The sequence below is a fragment of the Cryptotermes secundus genome, unplaced genomic scaffold, assembly GCF_002891405.2.
Source record: "Cryptotermes secundus unplaced genomic scaffold, Csec_1.0 scaffold487, whole genome shotgun sequence".
Lineage (NCBI taxonomy): Eukaryota > Metazoa > Arthropoda > Insecta > Blattodea > Kalotermitidae > Cryptotermes > Cryptotermes secundus.
In genome coordinates, this window is record NW_019724589.1 from 571,789 (window position 1) to 591,791 (window position 20,003).

At 41.8% G+C, this 20,003-nt stretch overlaps 1 protein-coding gene across 1 annotated transcript in view; it reads right to left on the bottom strand.

Moving 5' to 3' along the window:
• LOC111862349 overlaps positions 1-19,594 on the bottom strand; it is a 426,180-nt gene extending 406,586 nt beyond the window's left edge. The window contains exon 1 of the mRNA XM_023847658.2: positions 19,525-19,594. The gene's annotated coding sequence lies outside the window, so the exon portion shown is untranslated. The remainder of the gene's footprint in view (positions 1-19,524) is intronic.
• Between the last annotated feature and the right edge of the window lie 409 nt (positions 19,595-20,003).

Consider the following 20,003-nt stretch of genomic DNA (forward strand, 5'->3'; position numbering starts at 1 on the left):
AGGAAGACCTTAAGCTTGTCGGGACCGTGTGGCCAGATGACGAATGTATCGTCCACGTAACGAAACAAGCAGCAGGGCTTGTGTGGGGCAAAGTCAAGTGCCCTCTCCTCGAAGTCCTCCATATAGAGGTTAGAGATGACCAGAGAAAGTGGCGAGCCCATCGCCACACCATCGGTTTGTTCATAGAACTGGCCATTGAAGTTGAAGTATGAGGTGGTCAGGTCATGGCGGAAGAGTCTCAAGATGTCTTCTTCGAAATGTCGACCTAGAAGATCCATAGTATCCTTTATAGGCACCCTGGTGAAGAGTGACGCTACATCGAATCTGACCATTATGTCGTGGGGATAGACATGAAGAGAGCCAAATGTGTGGACAAATTCCATGGAGTTACGTAGTGTGAACAGTTACCAGTGTATGTGCTCAGTAGGCCAGCCAAATGTTTGGCCAGGCGATAGGTAGGAGAGCCAATGGTGCTCACAATGGGCCTTAGTGGAACGTCGGGCTTGTGGATCTTCGACAACACGTAGAGTCTAGGTGGCCTGGAACCTTGAGGTCGTAACTGTCGGCAGACCTCCTCAGCACTCGGGGACTTTTTCAGGAGAACAGTCTTGCGCTCAAGGGCATCAATAGGATCCTTCTTCAACTTCTTGTAGGCCATATCCTCCAAGAGAGCAGCGATCTTTCGGTTATAGTCTGACGTATCCAGTACCTCGGCCGCATTACCCTTGTCAGCCGGACGGACGGTGAGCGCCTCATTGGCTTTTATGGACCGAAGGGCTCTCCTCTCTGCACCAGTCAGGTTGTCCTTGGGTTTGCGGGAGTTTTTGAGAATACTGACCGTCTCCTGTCGGATCTCCTCCGCTGTCTCTACAGGCAGGGCCACTATAGCCTTCTCCACCCCGCACAGGATATCCTTAACGGGAACAGACACCGGAGCCACAGCAAAGTTGAGACCCTTACTCAGGGCCGAGAAAGCTGCTTCTTCCAATGGCACTTCACTCAGATTGACTAAAATCTTCTTGCCGTCAGGTGGGCCGGGTGGGTGCTGGACCTCATGCAATTGTCAAAACTTCCTGCAGTGCCTGGGTCTTACGTCATCAGCCATGCGTAAGCGTCGGCTAACACCACATCTACACGGTGCTACATCCCAGAAGACTGCTTTCTTCACAGTCACCGCCGTGAAAACCTGAAATCTTACAATTCATACTTCGTTTGATATTTTAGATTCATAAACAGAAAACTTGAAGACTTCTTATTTCCTTGAGATGGAATCTGAATTTCTAAAGTAATTTCTAACCTAGTAAGAAGTTTCTTTATTTCCTACTTGTTATGCGTAAGATGAAGTTTATGCTGGATTCTGCAGCATCTGTTCTGCATACCGGGATATCGTCAGCATGACCATTCATTCCTACCTAAAGGCCCACACGCGTATTTCATATCTCAAGGTCCTCCAGTAAGTTCGACATATCTTCGTATCCGTTCCGTCGCCTCTTCTTTCAGTTACATCCATTTTTAAAGCAAACTGCGAATTAAGAAATATATAGATATAACTTCATAAGGAAGTGCTCGCAGACACAAACTCCTCTGGTACTATAATCTCCACATTCCGGGCTTATGTCGTACTTATTTTGGAGCTCACCCAGTCATTCTCAATTTCAATAGAATAAATGATGCGTACATGCATACACTTATTGTAATGCTCTTACACAACCTGTGAATAAATTGCCACTTTTTGTTTTCATTTTCTGTAGGTTTGCATCCCACTTTTCGCAAGTGAGAAACTTACAAAAGTGACAGCAGGTAGGATATTGTAAGGAAAGTTGTAGAATACAATTTCCCTATATTAACTTATAGAAAGAGAGACAAATTTGCGTTCGAGACCGTCCAGATTTTCGCTGTTTCCTGCGGATATGCCTCGCACGTTATAGTAAAATATCAGCTTCATTCCCTATAAAACCTTGGGCGAACAATCCCTTCAGTTCGGAACATGAGTCCAAAATTTAGGAGACTGCCTCCAATGTCGTCACCAGGGAATGTTTCCGAATTATTTGGGAACAGATGATGAAGGTTTCGGAGAACATCTCCACAGTGTCAATTCCAACATTTCTGGGGACGTCTCTCTGCTCCATCAGGGAGAGATGCAACGTCAATTCAGAACAAAAGCCCAAGGTTTCGGCAATTGTCTCTGTGGCCATCATCAATTCCTGATTGCCTGTCCTTATTTTGGATATATGTTTTAAATTTACAAAGCCGACCGTTCGATAAGATAATGTAGTTCTGAGAGCTTCACATCTTACATAGTTCAAGTCGTTGTGGGTGCGCCTTTGTTTGCTCTTGTTCGTACAGCATCATCCAGAAGACAACAGTTATCCACCGAGAGTATGGCACCGGAAATACTCGCATATAGTTCCGAAGTTCTCTTTAAATATTTTTAGAAAGAGAGTATAGACACTAGAGAAAACAAAATTATGAGGCCGCATAGCATGAACGACAGGAATGTACTGAAGCATGTTGCTCGTGAGGTTCTCACAGCGGTGGTCATAAAGATTTCTGTTTTCTGTTAAATAGTAAAGTGTAGTCCGTTGCAACTTAACTGACGTTTTAGAGGAACATATGGCCTCCATCTTCAGGGTTAAAATCTAAGCCAAGCTAGCATCTAGAAACAAGCAACCGCCTCCTTCTTACTTGTCACATCTTTATGCTTGGAAGCAGTATGGTTCTTTGAAACATGGAAGGGGTTCTAACCGGACTGTACGGTATTACACCTAAGAAGATATAGCTTAATTCTATAAACAATACGGGATTCTTGGTTGTAATGACATTTAGCCCCTGTAAAATCCCAGCGACTCGGAGGAACATATCGCCTCTGTTACTAGGGTCGAAGAATGAGCTAAACAAGAAAGAAAGCGAGAAGTACATGGCAATCAGAATATACTCGTAGTTACTGTCATGAGAAAATAAATATTTAATTGTAAAATTCTGCTAAGGTATGCGTTGATTTACCAGTAGGCATCAATATTGAATTATTAAAATAATTTTAAACGTGGCCCCTACTCGATAAGGGATTTCATCTAAATTCATTGAAAGGCACACAGAACAAGGGTACGTTCAGAGCGCATATTCAGAACAAATCCTTCTGTGGGCTGCTCCAGCCGTGTCACGGTTTTCGAATTGCGTGAGAGTACGGCGAAGACAAGAAATCTCGTTTCCTTGTCACCGTATCCTGTCGTATTCCTTTCGGATTGAATTCCTCCCTTCCTTTGTCAGAATCAGATCCACGGAACGTCAGAGGCAGGCATTGAAGTATACGCTAAATTGCTGGCTGTCAAAACGTCACAGTCCGTCCCACTGATACTTGAAACCCTACTCTGGTTGTCCTCCTCTTTCTTTCAGATTAGCTCAGACAAGAACAAGTAACCCACTATCACAACATTTGTTTTCCGAGGTCATCCTCGATGTTTCAAAACGTCGGAAGAAGGATGTCTCTATGACGATGATGGAACACACGATTTGCTGTTGACACGCTCTTTCTGAAGACTCCCAGAGCCATCAGATTCTGGCGTCATCAGCGGAAAGTAATATTGATAGCACATCCAGCATAGCAACGGTCTACTGGCTGGACAGCCCGGGTTCAATTCCGGACATGGGAACAATTTCTTTTTTCAATAGCGGTCAGACCGGGGCTGAGGCCCACCTAGCCTCCTATGGAAGGGGTACAGGGGTTGATTTCCTAGTGAGTAAAACAGGTGGAGCGTGAAGCTGACCACGCACCTCCATCTAGTGCCGAGGTCATTCCCCATAAATCTTCATGGCATAAACTCTTAATTATTTAAGCACAGGGACAGCTTTACCTCACCATCAGTGGGAGGAAACAGATTCGGAACTGAGGATAATTTGGGCCATCCATGACCAGCATCTTGGAGGGTGAAATGTGTGAAATATGAAATTAGACACCCTACTGACACACTCTATAGGAACCAGAGTCAATAGGTACGGCATCCATTTTTACTTGACTTAAAATTTCGAAATGGCTCTTTCATTCCTTGTAGTGAGAGTAAATAAGTAATTTTGGCCGAGCCATAGCTCAAGTGGTTAGCCGCTGGCTTCCCACCGCGGCAGCCCGGGTTCGACCCTGGGTCTGGTCAAGTGGGATTTGTGGGGGACAAAGTGGTGCTGGGGCAGGTTATCTCCGATTATTTCGGTTTCCCCTGCCAATATTCATTCCACCAATCACCCTCACCTATCACCTGGGGCTGGTACAATAGGCCAGAAGTGGCCGCAGTACAAGGGACTTAGTCCCACCCCACGAACATTAAAGAAATTAAGTAATTTCGTTTGTAAAAATGAGGACAATTCCTTCATTTATACATCGGGGCAACTCACAATATTACGACCTGCAGGATCGTGATATGATGGACTGAACTGTCATTGTTCGTCCAGACCACTGGCAATATGCAAAATATATTTTAAGATGCAATTTAGGACAGATTATTAAAAATATTATCCACGCACAGAAGATATTAAACACCTACGTACAGAGTGACAATAACTGGATATAATTAAAATCGGCTATCCTAAAGTCTCTCTCTATCGAACAGAGTCCTTGAGAAACTGACAGTCGCTCTTCTGGTCGACATACTCCCCTACAGATATGGATCCACAAGCTTCGTGACTGTTTTCACAAGATTTTGGAACTGGATTCGATCCCAAGCAACCAGAACCTGCCAACATACAATTGAATTTTTAAGATTAATTTTAATTTCGCAAGTTAGATGGGTCCCTTGTCACGACGGCATGGCCCGTCCTCAGGTTGCGGATGGGTAAGACGCCTTCCAGATATGGAGGGTAAAGTTTTCCCTGTGCTTAATTAATTAAGCACTACAGCATTAAGACGTATGGGGAGTGGATGTATAGACACACAATTCCGTGACCTCGGTACTAGTTGGAGGCGAGTGATCAGCTTCCCGTCCAGGTCGCTTTATCCCAGGGGATAGAGCCCCCGTTGCCCACTTAGTAGGTAGCTGGGTGGGCCCCAGAGCCTGTATGAAAGACGTGGAGAAGTGAAAATTCTTGTCCCCATCGGTACTTGAACCCCGACCAGGTATAGAGGGTAGCTTCGAATATACTGAGTAAGCAGTCGCGGACAGTCGACAATGGGTGATCCACCAGCCTGGAGGTTTGGGCTTGTTAAGGAAGATCACAGGAAGCCTGGGGCCTGGTTCTTTGTATAAACGACCTAAGTGAAAGAAAATGGATGTGAAATTTGGTACTTGGAATGTTAGAAGCATATATAGGGCAGGTTCGCTCAGGGCAGTGGCGGAAGAAATCTCAAAATATAGGTTAGATTTAGTGGGAGTACATGAGGTCAGACATCAGGAGCCTCGACGTCTCACTACTCTATGGCCCTCCACAGCCTATTACAGGGATAGTTTTACCTTTTTGCCTGTTGTTTCGAAAACTTATTAGCTCCATTTATGTCATTGCTGTGTAATGTATTACATTTACAAGACGCGATCATGTGCTGAATGTTCTCTTTCTTTCTTCTGGACTACCCTAAATAAACGACTCCAAAATTTTTAATCTTCTTATGCCTGCTCTATCTGCTTTTCCGCCCAATAAATTAACGTCATCAGAGCAGACCCTTAACAGACATCTTTCATCTAATCCCAACCCCTTTTGGTTGTCTTCAACCGTCTTAGTGACGTATTTAAAGCTGAGATTACAGGCCGTATTAACTTTGCAGCGATATCAACTGTCTCCAGTTCAGAAGAGGAGGCCTGTGTACTATGTGATGTAATGCTTCCTAGTTCGGTGGAAGTACAGCGCTGCCTCCAGAGAGAGCCAAGCAAGAAACCAGCAAGAAGTAGCAGCACTGAGCACCTTTAAATCTTTCGAAAGCTTCGATGTACTTTCATCAGAGCAGCTGGAATTCACAGAATGACACTGGCATTTCTTCTTCTTCTTCTCTTTGATTTGTCTTAAGTTAAACAGCATAATGTGGCGATGATGACAAGTAGCTTAATAAACACCCATGACTCGCCATGAGACCTTCTTCTTGAGTTCAGGCCTTTCGTATTGTGACATTTAGCCCATTTCTAGGAAACAACTCAGTGGGTGGATTCCTGGAGACCGACTCGGTACGGGACGCGTTTCCGTGTCAACGAAGATTCAACAAAGATTTCCGAGGATATGAACAAGCAGCCAATATTTTCCATGGTTACCGCTAGATTATATAAGCAGTCGTGCAGTGAGGAATTCACTCATATTCCGCGTGGAGTCGGGACCGAATACTTCCACAGTAACTTTGCGAGTCGTAGGAGGCTACAAAAAGGAAAATATCAAGTCCGAGACAGTAAAATATGGCCGAGAATCCAACGGGACTCGAACCAGAGAATAACTGCGCTAGCGAAGACCAGCGGCAATTCTAAACGACAGATGCGTCCTCTCGTCAGAGAGAGCGCCCCACATCAGGAAACCCGCAACTGCCTTATAGTAATAAAAATCTGGTCATAAGTCCCAGAAGGGTGCTTTATTCCACGATAGACTGGCCGACTGGCCATCGGTCGTAACATAAGACTCAGATTCAGGAATTCCATCACTTGGAGGTCATTCGTAAGTGAGCATTCGGCATTCGGCATTCAGAAGTGGCTGATTCGTGGATCAGAACCAAGTCAGTCAAGCAGATTAGAAGACACTCGTAGTCCAGTAAGAAATGGAGCGAGTCTTACACAGTCACTGATTGTGAGCTGTTGTAATTGAGTGTAATTAAGAGTCATTTTAAAAGGCGTCAATAAATTCCATCATTCAATCCAGAACCCATTATTATTGGTCACGACCAAAAGCACGTGACGGTATCGATATGTGCATAACTGAATAAAAAGATGTATAATTTCAATTTACTAAAAAAAGAAGAAGAAACAGTGCTGTACAAGACATATACATCTCTCAACCCTAAAAGTCTGAGTAAAGAAGACACTCTTCTCACTGTGCACTGAGGTTCTACATCAGAAAACAAACGGCGGTTCAAGACCAACTGAACTGAAGAGTGTCAAATAGAAAAGTTTTTGCCACTATTTACAATTTCCTTCATCAAACATAAATATGTGGAAGAGGCGTGGTCAGTGTCATGAGATAATCCGGAAGGAGAGGCGTTGCTATGGAATACTGTGGTTGCAAACTACTAGCGATGCTTGAACATTATGCTGCCTATAAGCGCACAATATATTAATTTGTCAGTTGGGTAAATATTTGGACCGAAGAGGGATGAAGTGACGGGAGATTGGAGGAAACTGCATAATGAGGAGCTTCGTAGCTTGTACTATTCTCCAAGTATAATTAGAATGATCAATTCAAGGAGAATGAGATGGGCAGGATATGTAGCACGAATGGGGGAAAAGAGGAATTCGTATAGGATATTGGTGGGAGAGCCAGATGGAAAGTGACCACTGGGAAGACCAAGACGTAGGTGGTGGACAATATTAAAATAGATGTTAGGGAGATAGGATGAGATGGTGTGGATTGGATTGATTTGTCTCAGGATAGGGAGCGATGGAGGGCTCTTGTGAACAAGGTAATGAACCTTCGGGTTCCATACAATTGGGGAAGTTCTTGAGTAGCTGCAGAAATGGCAGCTCCTCAAGAAGGGCTCAGCTCCATGAGTGAGTGATAACAGTGGATATAGTGGCGTACAGCACTCCTCATACTTTCGCTGTATGTGTTGTAGGTTGGTAGTTAATGAAATGGATCGAAAGTTTCTGTCGAGAGTGAGCATCACTTCATATTCTGCAGGTCTGAGTTTCATATCTCGGAACAAAAACGCCATACTCCGATTCATGCCTCAACATTTCCGGCAAATACTGGTACTGTATGTTTTCCATCGCTTCCAATTCATTTTTCACTAATGGTGTTATCATTCGACAATATTGAAGCTATCACAGGGGTCGTTAAAGAAATAAAATAAACGAATAATGAAATCTACCTGAGGAAAACAAAGTAAAAAATTTTGGACATAACTGAACTGACCTATGATATGGTGCAGCGGTGTGATTGTGTGAACAAGGTAATGAACTTTTATGATTTATAAATCAGGAGAAGTTCATTTATGACCTGCATTCTTCTCACGAGAGACTGTGCTCCGTGGGGTCACTGCTTAGTAAGAGAAGCCTGCTATGAACACAAGTATCCTTTTGCACCATCACGGATTATACCTTCTGACCCATTCAGGCTCCAGATTACAGTAACTGATTTGTATGTCTCCTTTAGTGGTCATCGTTTATCTCCTTTATTTTCAGTTTGTCCTTTAACATTTGGTTTCATATCCTGTGGATGTATCCTTAACGCAATATACTCTATTCCTCTGGTGTCATGCCGCAAGATCAATACAGAAGGGCTTTGTTACACTCAGCCGCTTACGACTGCAGTAACATCAGCGCTACCAGTTGACCGGTTGCAACTGCTTGAAACTCAACTTTCCGTCAAACCAGAGCCTTCGTTCCTATGTTCATATCGAGTAGGAATCAATTTAACTCACAACTCGAATAGTCGGTGTGTTCGAAAGTTTCAAGTATCTTCTTCCCAGGAGGATGTTGACGCACGGAAAGTGTACACCACAACATGCGTCACGACGCTCAAATTTCACTCTGTTCTCTGTTGCACGCAAATGTCACTTCGAATTGAATGCAAGTGCATTGCAGCGGGATTGGGTATTACGTCAGATAATGCAAAGCTGAGAATGTGTGTCACTGCACGGATGTTTGCTGGTGACAGCTTCTAGCCACTAACGGGGGAAAGCGGAGTTGTTCCGTGCCTCAAAAGCCCGTCAGCCGCTCAGAAATAATTCGCCTTTTATGGAACTGGAAACTTAGCATATTCGCTAGAAATAGCTACTGAATCCCACGATGAGCCAGTTTAATCTGTTCTCTTATCCTATTTATTTCAGACACACTTTAACGGTATTCGCCAAACCACGCCTAGTGAAAGTGGTCTCCAGCCTTCAGGTTTGGTGTATATATCATTTAATTCACTGAGATATTAATCGCACTATCTGACCTTTGTTTATAACCGTTCACATTTACTCTCCTAGCGTTTCTTTTTCCCAAGGTTGTATCTGAGATTTTATATTCCTTTTCCTTCAATATCTGCGAGGAAACCTCTTTACAAATTGAATGTTGTTTTAACTGCATTTTAGTTCAGGTTTCAGCAGGCAGAGAAAGCCGTCTTAAATGTTAGGTTAGAAAAAGTTGTTCCATGTATCCAAGAATAACACACATCTGTTTAAAGGGCGCACGAATCCTGTAGAATAAGTGATTAAACTATGATTTTTTAAAATCAAATGTGTTGACTTAAATTTTGTGTACGTGTAAACGTTAAATGCTCACAGTGCAACGAATAAACTATTCTAAAGTCATAAAATTGTCATGACGTCCTTGCGAAATATCGAATAAATAATGTATCTGCCTTCCACACGGCGTGTAGTGCTTCTTGAAAAATAACACTTACTCAGACGCTGAAGAAATTCCCAACATTTACTCGAAAACCGCTGGTTCCTACCCTGAGTTACCCTGCCCTACCCCTTCGCCTTATTGAACATAGAGTTTAATATTACCCTCCCTTTTACGTCTTTCAAGTGGTTTGTTTTCCTTCAGGAATTCCAAACTAAAATTTTAGTATCAATTTATCGTCTCCCCATTCGTGTTAGATGCTGTGCCCATCTCTTTCTGTTAGATTTTATCATCTAACAAATTTTGCAGAAGAGTTTCTCTATAATATATCTCTATTTTTCCCTTTCGTTCTTGTCACCTTGCTTTCTGTTGCGTGCTTTCCCTTGTCCTCGTTTCGTTGCTAAGAGACCGAACACAAATATTGAGTGCTTAAGGTACACAACAGTACACGTCTACGCGATTCCAATACGTAAAGCGATAGGCTGTGTTTGATAAAACACTTATTAGATGGCGCCACTGTGGTGTACAACAGATGTAAGGTGACGCATGTTTCCATAGATGCAACATAAGTAAGAACAGTTTGCAAGAGTCCCCATAAATGTTAATTTCACTTGTATGGTGCACCTCAAGTGCCACAGGCAGGGAAGTGTTCAATTGTGTTGCCATATTGGTGAGAAATATAATATTTAATGATGGTACATTATGGTATGGGACACACGGTAGCGCAGTTGGTTGAGGCACTATGCTACAAGCCGGAAGGTCGCGGGTTCGTTTCCCGATGGGGTCACTGGGTTTTTCATTTCACCTAATCCTTCCAGCCGCACTATAGCCCTGGCTTCGATCAGCCTCTAACATAAATAAGTACCAGGAATCTTCCTGGTAGATGAGGGAAGCCGGCGTGTAAAGCTGACCTCACCGCCATATGTGAGCCGATTTTCTACAGAAAATGTGAGAACCTCAACGTCTCACAGCCGTATGGGCCTCCACGGCCTGTTACAGGGATAGCTCTAAGCTTTAACATTATTGTTAAGAGACAATGCATTGTCTTCTTAAAACGAGTAACAGGCTATTTAGGAATTACTCCTGTGATTGTAGAGGCGAGGGTATAAGTGTCCTGCAAGGTACGTGTACGAGTATATGAGCCATTGTGGAATTTATGGTCAGTTATGAGATTAAAGCGTGCTCTTGTCGTTTACATTGCGAGTAAAATTTATTAAACATACATGTAAAAGGATACATGTAATATAGTCATTGTTTCAGTTCTGCTAATTTTAATAAAGAAAAAAAAAACAAGCGAAGAACGGGCTTTGTAACTGGTTGCTACCCAACATCTGTCAAAATATAACAATCGTGTTTGAGTCATGCAAATTTTCACAAATGAAATTATGCTATGAAGTTACGTCAGCCATTATTTCGCCACTTTACGAATTGCTGAAAATTGTCCTTTGCCGACCTGTGACAGAAATGTATACACCATTACATTACAGAACTTTATTAATAATTAACACAATTTTCAGATTAAATATTAACTGCAAGACCGCAGGCATGTATGCATAGGCAAATGTTCAAGTGCTTTCAAAACTGCAGCACCAGTCAGCAAGCCCTACCGATGTTCCTGAACCCTCTCCAAATGGCATTATTACACCAGAGGTCCCAACAACATATATTACACACACACAAACGTGTATGAACACACACAAAACACACGCATGCATATTTAGTGCTAGGAATTTGCCTGTGGACAACGAAATGCGGCAGGACAATGCAACATGACGTGCAAGCCTTTGTGAATACCTGTAAAGCGTTACGTTAAGTGTTGAAGTCAGAAGCTGTATACTATGAGTTTAGCGAGCCACATGTAACAGTATTACTAATCGCTGAATTATTTACACATAAAGCCTTAAAGCAGATAAAGTATTGTGGAAGGGTACGAGAATTGGGGTCGCCTTTCGAATACCACCCTCGGAATCCAGCGGATTTTTGACGTATTACGGCTACTGTGCTCTGTGGGTTCAGAAATACTACGGGCCAGTTCATTATCCAACAAGCCATATTAAATATCAGAATGTTTCATCGCTTCAATCAGTCCCCATTCGAAACAGATCGAGTACTTAACCCATGAAAGCTGAAGATTTGTTACAGGATTCTTTTCAGGCCAAGGACCACCTTCGTGGAAGCGGGTTCGAATACCTCAAACGTGACCCCGAGAGTCGTAGGAGGCGACGAAAAGGGAAGTCTAAAATCTGAGACAGTAATATATGGTCTCGAGTACCAACGACTCGGACCAGAGAAAGACAGCGCTGGCAGAGGTCAGCAGCATATACAAAAGGCAGACCCGTCCTCTCGTCAGAGAGGGCGCCCACGAAAAACAAGACCATAACTGTCAAACAGTTATAAATGTTTGGTAATTAGCCCCAGATGGGGCTCGACAGCAAGACTTACTGACTGACTGACTGTCAGTCGCCATGTGACTTTGACAACCTAGCGGTAAACATGCATCCACAACTCTAGGGGACGCTGTTTTCCATGGGGCCCGTATGAAGCTCTTACTTACTTACTCATGGAGCTGAGCCCTTCTGGAGGAGCCGCCAATTCTGCAGCTACTCAAGAATTTCCCAGCATTTTATCGAACCCGAAGGTTCATCACCGTGTTCACAAGGGCCCTCCACTGGTCCCTATCCCCATCCAGATCGATCCAATCAATAGCATTCCATCCTATATCTCTAAGATCCATTTTAATATTGTCCACCCACCTACCCCTTGGTCTTTCTAGTGGTCTCTTTCCTTCTGGGCTCCCCACCAATATCCTATACGCATTCCTCATCTCACCCATTCGTGCTACATGCCCTGCCCACCTCATCCTCCTTCACTTGATCAGTCTAATTATACTTGGAGAAGAGTACAAGTTATGAAGCTCCTCATTATGCAGTTTTCTCGAACCTCCTGTCACTTCATCTCTTTTCGGTCCAAATATTCTCCTCCCCACCCTGTTCTCAAACACCCTCAGTCCATGTTCCTCCCTTAAGCATAAGTATAAGTTTAAAGCAGTTATCTAAAAAGAAAACGGCGCTAAGTTTCAGTTCTGAGATAGCCACAGAAAGTTCGTAGTCGGCCTGTGAAGACTTTGTTTGATTAGAGGACTTCATCCATGTGTAATATTTGTAGTAATTTGAAGCGCTAGTTCATGTGTTTTAATTGCACTACCAGGAGAGGACCAGTGTGTGTGTGTAACAGTGAATTATAAAGTGTGGAAACAGCGATACAGCGCTGTAGTAAATGTAATTAAGAGAGACTGTTAACCAAGGTGCTAATAAATCCAATCATCCGAACTAGAACCCGTCATTTTCATCACGCGTACCACCCTACACGTGAAAATATACTTTCACAAAAACGTAGTAAACCATGCAACATAATAAAACATAGTATCCCATTTCATACTCATGATAGCTGAAAAGAATGAAGAGACCGGCCGTAACTCAAACAGAAATGTTAGTAATGTTGAGTTAATGGTCCTGTTTTACGGTGCAGTGTGATTATTGCTTCGATGTTGAGGACAGTTTCTTCTTTTTTTTTCCTTGGCACTACAGCCCCAGTGGGCCTAGGCCTACCTCCATGAACTTCTTCGTTTCACTTCGGTTTTTCTAGACCTTACACATTCGGTAGGACTCCTTGGGCGGGTGATCAGCTCGTCGCAAGGCCTCTACCTTTACATAAAAACAGAAAAACGCACACACAAACTATACATCCATGTCCTGAGTGGGATTCGACCCCACGATCCCGGCTTCCGGGATCGTGGGCTACCGTGACCGGCGGACAGTTTCTTAGGAGAGTAAATAAATGAAAGTTGACAGACAAGGCAGACAGGAAAAGAGAAAATTCGTGATTTAGAAGGATCAAGTATTATTGTCATGACAGTGCAAGTCGAGATGGGCAGATACATGCGTTGGATTAGAGAGAAAATACTTACAGAATTTTAATTTGGAAGGCTCCTAAAAACTCCATTTCAAAGACCGAAGTTCGAAAGTTCATACTACACTGGATCCAAGGTCAATTGTGAGGATTATGGATGGATAAAGTGATATAGGGTCGTGTCCAATGGCGGACTTCAATATTACGGAATCAAGTTTTACTGCCCAACTGCCAGAGATAGAGTGAATACAGTTATTGCATTCAAATTATGGAATGCCTTCATTATACCCTCGCAGCCCGTGTGGGAGGAGCCTTATTTCACTATGTACGTCTGACTCACCTCCTGAATCTTTCAACGGGAACCAGCAAAGCATATTTTAACTTATTTCTTCGATACATCGATTGTCACTACAGAAATTATATCGATATCTGCTTTCAAGGGGATGAGTAAGGACTAGACACGCAATACACACATTCTCTTCCCACGGTATACTTAAAAAGGGATAGAAGAGACCTGTTACAAAATGAAAGACAGCAAAGTGGCGTCAGTCTATATTTGGTAAATCAATATGATAGGGGATATATGTGTACACACAGCGTGTATTTGATGTACTTCAGCACGAACCGGCTTATGGGATAATTATACAAAAAGGGTGAACTAAACTCACTCGTAATCTGTTTATGCATCCCGTCCACCTCATGTCCCTTGACCTGAGAGAGTTAATAGTGAAGCATCTCTGCATGTAACCGTGTCACCCCTCTGCGGTTTCCTCTCTGTTACGTTCAAATATTCCCTTCACAATTTTCTTCTGAAACATTCAATTCTTTATTGGAGTCCGTCGTAACACAACAACACAACGGTCAAGGTCAACATTACTTAGCTACATATTTCGGCTTTTAAAGCCATCATCAGGCAAAAAACACACAAAAGGACTCTGTGATTTTAGTTCGCAAGCTAACTATACCGACCGAGCGACCGCCGCCTGTCGCCGAAGTTAGTGCCAACCTTAGCGGGTAGAGGGTATCGCGTGGTCAGCAACGAATCCCCACGGCCGTTAATTCAGGTTTTCTAGACTGGAACCGCTATTTCCTTGAAATGGCTCCTCAATTATCATCACGAGGCTGAGTGGACCCCGTTCCAGACCCACTACTTCTCAGAAATATCTCGTAGCGCCGGGAATCCAACACGGAGAGGCAAAACACATGAGTACCATATTCACACATTATTGAACTGCAATTTCATTGTGACAGTAAAGCTGGATACTTGATAACTGTTACATTATAAAATACATGGTATAAAAATTGTGTATAACAACACAACAGGATGCATGAAATGAAAATTATAAATGCTAGTCAACCAAATTGCATTTATAAATACATGAACCTATGTAATGTTGACCTTGACCTATACATCCACTCCCCATACGACTTCATGGCGTAATGCTTACTTAGTTAAGTACAGGGAAAACTTTACGTAAAATATTTATTGAGGGGTAGAGCTTATTAATTTCAGTGACAAGGGTTGAAACTATCATCCCTGATTTTGTTGCCACGGGCAGTATTAAATATGCATCAGTTCCTGAATAAGCCATTACAGGAGAGATTTCACGGTGGTTACGTCTTTCTGATGAAAAATATTAATTCATTATTTGTAGTTTGTGGCGTATCACACAGCGATTATGCTGTCGTTTCCCAGAATCGGCGCTAAAAGTGTAATATTTTTGCCAACCCTAGCCTTTCACCAGGAAATCTCTAAATGCGCGACCTATCCATTATCACGCTGTCAGCTGCAAGCTATAATCCAACAAAGTAAACAAAAAGACGGATTAAGTAGCTTCATACTTTCAGCTTTCACGTTGCTTTTGCAGCTCCAGCATTGTCTTTCCAATGCATACCAGATGAGGGTCAGGGAGAAGAATTTTGTGAAGAAACAGGAAGATAAACTTTTGTCATAAAGTCGATGAGAATCCTTTAGCTTGCTTTGACAGCCCTTTATAACAAAGTAGTCTTCGTCAGTGACCGAAATTCAAACACAGAAATGTAAGAACAAAGCTCTCCTCGAGCTCTGTTTGGTGTCTCTTTTAAGTAGTTTTCTATTTTGAAAAGAATGAGATCGAATGTCTACATACAGTCCACTGTGCCTAAAGAAAACGGAGGTTTGTTTCATCATAACTCGAGATTAATGTCATTATTCTATTCTGTATTTTCTTTTAGCTTTGTACGTATGGTATAGACTGGTTTAAAAGCAGTTTAAGGTTGGCTGCTTGGTATTGCTTTTATTTTTAAGAAAAATCTAAATATTACACTTGACTTTCCTATATATCTGCGGTATAACGCTCTCCGCGTGTATGTATAACCTGATAACTTTTAAACATTTCAAGGATTTTCACGAAATTTTACATGAACATTCTTTCATTAGAAGACACAACTGGGTTTATCGATTTCATGCTCCTAGCAGTATCGATACAGCAAAGTTCATTTGTGTCTTGTGTAGCAGTATCTGTTTCTTTTTTCCCCATTATATGAGAATCTGGTACAGTCTTACTTGGATTACCCCATAGCCAAGGATTTACCGACTGCTACAGATCGGTATCTACTAGCAGATGGCTCCAGTCAAGGAAGTTGAGAATCAGCAACTGAAGATGAATTCCAGAGTTTCTCTGCCACATTAGTAAGCTCGAGGGCATTCACTACTTGATCCTTTCTCCATAGTTAGCCATAGTGCGAAGGCGTAATACAAATATGGAGTACAGAAATTTAATAAACTTCTTTCTCCGACTCTGAATACTACAGCGGCCTTAAAGGCTTCATTACAGAGGAGAATTTATAGCAACAGAGGAATTCACACAAATATTATATCCCATAATCATGAAAGAATTTACATTTAGTTACGCATTGACTCCAAGCAAAGAATTTTCCAAACAGGAGTTGAACATAAGCTTTTCGCTATGCACCGAATTTTTATTAAACCTACGAGGAGATTTTAGGAGCAGTAATTTCGATTTAGGCTTATAAAAATACTCGGCGGATAGGCTTAATCCAGATGAATATAAACTCAACTCTTGCTGCACATTGTAATTAAATATCAAATAATTTTAAGAGAAATTCCAGATGAAATTTGTTGCGCCCAGTAGTGTTCGTTTTACGCATATTTTGTAGAGAATTTAGCAAATAAACTTAACGAAGCTGCAAAGAGCCTGTACTGCAGTGTGACTGAATATTTTGAGTGGACTGCAAACAACTGCTTGGTTTTTGTACTTGTTCCGCTACATCAAGTTGACGGTAAGGCTATATACGCCATTTCTATTCGTCTTCAGCGGATTTCCTATGCGACATTTTAGCCTCGGGACGCATACTTCGTATGACGCTCGCATGGGAGCGAGACTCAATGTATATTTAGCAACTATATGGAGTTCGTATTGCTCTGGGGGTAACAGTAAATTCTGCTGCCTCGAAATTCCGAAATATTTGCGGCGGGGCTGAGGTTCGCGGAAATATAACTTCATATTCCATCTTTACAGCTGAACCTCAGTGCGATGTCACAGTAGACATTACACAACGCCCTAGAGAAGCACTGTGCTGTAAGAAGGAAGGGCATTGGATTAAGGAAAATTGTGCCTTTAGCCTTTAACAGATATAAAATTTTATAGTGATAGTAGTGAATTGTATATTTTTTAAATTAAAATTTCACATGTTCCTTCCACAGGCTACAAAAGAATAAACCATTAATTGGGAGTAGTTTGGCTCTGCAAGTACACAGAAACTAAAGAAGAAATTTTTGGAAAACTGTGTTCTGGGTTTCTGTTGTTGACAAAATTTAATTTTGGTTTGTAATCGGACTACAGGACACGAAGTTGAAATAAAAGTTTATTTTTTTTTAAAGGTTTGTTATACAAATGAATATTTCACTTGAAATGTTTTCTATCTAGTACATATCTATAGACACTATAGGAGCTATGTTGGATCTGAGGTTCTCACGGCAGTGACTATGAAGAATACGGTCTTCTGTTCTATAGTGACGTGCAGTTCGGAGAGACCTCTTCTCGAACTACACGGCGTTAGAACCCAGATTACAGTAGTCTTCAGCAGTAATTGTGTTTAAATGATACCGGTAGGTGAAAATTTGTCTAATCCATTTCCTGTTAAGAATGATCTGAAAGAAGCGCACAATTTATCGCCGATGCTTGTAAATCCTTTTCTGGGGTGAACCGTTTTGTAGGTGCAAGAAAATCGGGAAGGATTAGGATTATTCGAAAACATTAACTTCCGGTCTATGCTCCTGCATCTGATAATTCATTTGTCTAAAAGTATATAGATATTATACAGAAAGTATATTAGCCGCTTTAAGTAAGGATAGTCCAGAAACAAAGAAGAAAAATAGGAATATATTGAAGGACTTTTCTAAGGCGGACGGATACCTGTCTTTTTGGAGCATTTTCTTTACCTATCAGTTAACAGGCCAATACACATCAGCTGGAAATGCCAATAATTGCTCATCCATTATATTATTATTAGGCCTACTGTGTACAGATTATCTTTATACCTGAAATGTAAATCACATTAACGTATTCTCTTTCAAGAGATTTTTTCCTTCTGTTATTTTCTCTCTCTTATCTCCAAAGAAATTCTTAAGCAACTGCTTCTAACGCAGGCGAAATTGATATTCTCTTAGGACGAGTGCCAACCAAGGAAACTGGAAACCGCAATGCAACTGTATTTTCCGAGAATTTTTATCACCCTGAGTTGAACAGTGTTATTGAATGGAGCAGCGCAAATTGAGGAAAGGCAACGCAGTTTCCTCAATTTGCGCTGCTCCATTCAATAACACTGTTCAATTCGGGCTGATAATTCTCGGAAGTTGCGGTTGTCAGTTTCCTTGATGTGCCCTCGGCCTAGCCTTAGAAATGAGGACGCATTGGCACCGGTGCCAGGTATGGAAGCAACAGACATATCGGCTGGTACCAGGGGTGGCAGGATATAGCCATTTTAACGTAAGGACCCATTTGAAGATTCAACAGTTCACACAACGATTATTCATTTGTATTACTTTATGCATCCCCTCTCCTGAGTAACGGGAAGCATGGCTACCTAAACAAAGAAAGACTGCATAAAGTTCCATTACTTTAAATTATTTTAAACGTGAAATTTGTATAGTCAAATTTAAGAAGCTGCCTCTGAACTGAAATGACTGCAGTCCGTGTCGCCCTCGAAAGCTTGGAATTGAACTGCATAAAATGAGAAGCAGTGGATATGTCATTAAGCAGTGCTGGAGCAGTGGGAATAGCTGGCACTTGTTGTTATCATTAATTAACTTCTGATGTAAATGTGGCACCACGCAGAGGAAACAGCCGCAGTGGCTGCACCACAAGGACAAATTAGAGATCTCTTTGCTCCAGTCTCTCGGTTCTTATATAGGAGCTGGGAAGATTTCTAGTTGAGTGGTAGCAGGCAGTGTGAGAATTCAATCTACCTTTAACTTGATCTTAAATGTAATTTTGACGTGTTACTGCGATCCGAATACATTCCAAGGGATAAGAAAAAACATATTTCACCATAGCGAGACTTTCTAATCTCTTAAAACCCACACAATTACTTTTCCATTGTCCTGTATTCTATAAAATAGAAAACACAACGTTTCGGGAACTGGATCTTTTTCCGTCTTTAAGTGAGGTGGGAAGTCGCCTACTCAGTTAGGTCCTTTAGAAAGAGCTAATCTCAATCACTGGAGTGAGTAGTTTTCTTCCCCCTCACTTGAAGACGGAAACAGATCCAGTTTCCGAAACGCCGTGTTATCTCTTTTCTAGAATATAGGACGATGGAAAAGCCCCAAAACCTAGTAATTCTGTGTGTCGTCCACGATCGTCAGAACCCTTTAGAATCTTCTTGAAAATCAATTGTGACAATGAATTAATGAACACGCACAACACTGACTACTGAAAAAGACTAATCTGAAGCAAAAGTGACCACAGAAAGCACATCAACTTCTGAGAGAGGAATATCATATTTTGTTGTCAGGCATGTCCACCCAAGCACTGCCTAGCAATGGATGCACTATTGTTGCGCACTCGTTGCTGTGATGTGTGTTTTCCGGTCTACTAGCTAGCAACGCTTGAGCAAATCTGTTAAAATATACGTACTTCAATTTAATTAGATTTAAGTACTTGGATAAACTGACCTGGATGTTACCAGTGCTGGGGATTCCTTTAGTGTTGCAGAATGCGAGGAAGATGTGTAGTCGTAAACCTGAAAGATAAAATTACTACTATTAACCTATCTGAAGTAATATATTTCTGTATAAAAAGGAAGGAACATGCGCCAAACGCGAGCGTCAAGAGCCCGCAGTACTCTGTAATTTTAACCTACATTCAATTCATATAAACGAATGTCTTGGTTTCTAATACGTCATCATTTTGTGAGGTTTTTGTGGTCTCTTAATAGGGGAATCACTCTTTCATCTGTGTCATAGTTCAGTCTCGTGCCTCAAACAGTACAGATTCCATTTAGATTAATGAACTCTATACAGTTCATCTTTGTCATCGTAAGAGGGTCCTATGATTACTCTTCTTTGCTACCTTTCTGTCCCGTTGAAAAATAACTGTATTGTCAAGCTGGCAGTGATGTTTCCCAAGACAGGAAACATCAAAGTATTTCGTA